Below are 2,356 nucleotides of genomic sequence, written 5' to 3'. Positions count from 1 at the left end.
GTAGTGTGGTTTGCATCTGTGACCCACACCGTGTCAGCAGTAGCAGCTAAATCAACTAATTTGGTTTCCATCATGACAGTCTGTGCTGAAACAGCTGCATCAGATTACAGATATGGACAAGAGAAGAAACTACATTTAAGTCAATGCATTACCAGACAAAACAATCACTCTAAAACTTTTCTGTAAAATGCTCAAAAGCCATATAAATGTATCACTGTAAGCAAACCATTATTATTATACACATAAAGGCAGGAAAATGGTGAATGTTTTTGTAATAGCAAAGTAATTATCTACAAAGTATTACAAATCCCAAAAAAATGTTTTCAATTTTATTATAATTAAAGTCTATTTTTACCAAGGAAAATAAAATAAAATGAAGACTAGATCTCTCATTGTGACTAATGCAAATAATGAAAACAAAATTAGTAAACATATTTTGTAATTATTTGAATGCTTGAAAAAAGGCAGAGGTAAAAGAATTAAGGTTAAATTAATTTTAGAACAGAGATTTTAGAAAAAGTCTAAAATCAAGCATAGGGGAGGTCTGCAGAGAAAATTGTCACCTCATTAAATATTACAATCCATATCTAGCAGAAGGTTGCATTTTTGAGGAGTATTTCAAACTGCTTTTTTATAAAATAAGCATACAAGATGGTGTTAGAATTAAATAGATGGTATACTGTCAGTAGAAAAACAGAACTTTCACATCCACAATGAAATCACTCCTTGCATAGATAATGGTGCAAAGATGGAAAGAAAGGGCTCACACACGGGTCATGAAGACCATCTGAAGTGAGACAAAGATGCAGCATGACCAGCCTGGTGTCCTTCAGATCAAAGTCATTGTCAAAGGAAGCTCAGGTCCACGCATTGGATCTGTAGGGAAAACTGAGAGCATTAGCCACAGAAGGACGGCATCACAGTCCTCACTAGGACCTACAGAATGAAAAGATGAGGGATTTCCAAACCTAAGGGCTCACAGAGAAGCTCTAATAGAGTAGGTGTGGGATGACCACACAAACCTGAAGCCAAGGAAAATTATTTGAGATGTTGAGGTAAAATTTAAAAAGTCACTTTAAAGGAACTGACAAAATGAAAGATTTCTGGAACATGATTTCATATTAAAAACTGTACTGGTTAATTCTCTCATGCTATGAGTATAGAAACTAAAAGCATGTCAGTTGTTTAGGTATAGAAAACTAAAAACAGAAATGTGCACATTCAGTAGATTTCAAGATACTTTATTTTATCCAGTTACCATCTCCTGAGTTCCTAATTAGAAGACACACTGCAGATCTAATAGGGGCTCTGCATTCTCCTTGTAGTATTCACAACTCACTGTAACCTCTGACTCTGCAGAGACCACGGCAGGTAGGCACACATGGACAACCTCAACGTCTTCACAGAATTCCTCCTCATGGATGTCACAGTCTTCCGGGAGCTCCAGGTCCTGCAAGGTGTGCTGTTCTTAGTGATTTATCTGGGAGCACTGACAGGGAATCTTCTGACTGTCACTGTCATCGTGACAGACACACGTCTGCACTCTCCCATGTACTTCTTTATAGGTAATGTGTCCCTCCTAGACCTCGGCAGCATCTCGGTTGTTGTTCGCAAGGCCATAGTGAATTCCATGACAGGGAGGACGACCATATCCCTGACACAGTGTGCTGTGCAGATTTTCCTCTATGTCTTTTTTTCAGCTGTGGAATTTGACCTCCTGGTGATCAGGTCCTATGACTGCTACGTGGCCATTTGCCACCCTCTTCACTATGGGCTCATCATCTGTACCCCACAGTTGACCATTCTCCATTTGTTTCTCATCTCTGGAGTGGTGGCTGTCTTCAGTCCCATTGCAAAAATGTCACCCCCTTAGGAACCTGCTGACTGCCATGTTCTACACCACGGTGCCCCCATTCGTGAACCCCATCATCTACTGTCTACGCAACAGGCAGATCAATGCTTCCCTTCAAAGAATGTTCAACAGATATTCTCTTTTCCCTGTCAGGGGTTTTCTCAAATAAAATATAAATATCAATCTATTGGTTGAACCCAATTTAACTCATATTTGATGTAAGTATTTAAAACAGGAACCTAAGGTGTGCATTTTCTAGGTTTAGCTGTCTCTGTATATTGTTGTTTGTACCTGTTAGGAGAAGTACAAATTCTGTCTCACTCTCCATGCTGCTTCTTGTATATCGCATGCTGTGTGAAACACTAGCAGTCTAGTGTGAATGGATGAACTGTTCAGAAAATATTTGGGATAATTTTGAGCTAAAGGTAAAGACAGGCAACATGAAGAGCAGGGCATATGTTGTGAGATCCCCCTTAACAGACGCCGGTGCTGTTGAGAGAAAAG

The sequence above is a fragment of the Fukomys damarensis genome, unplaced genomic scaffold (assembly GCF_012274545.1).
Source record: "Fukomys damarensis isolate Sample0158 unplaced genomic scaffold, DMR_v1.0_HiC HiC_scaffold_3, whole genome shotgun sequence".
Lineage (NCBI taxonomy): Eukaryota > Metazoa > Chordata > Mammalia > Rodentia > Bathyergidae > Fukomys > Fukomys damarensis.
Note: the sequence above shows the minus strand (reverse complement) of the source record.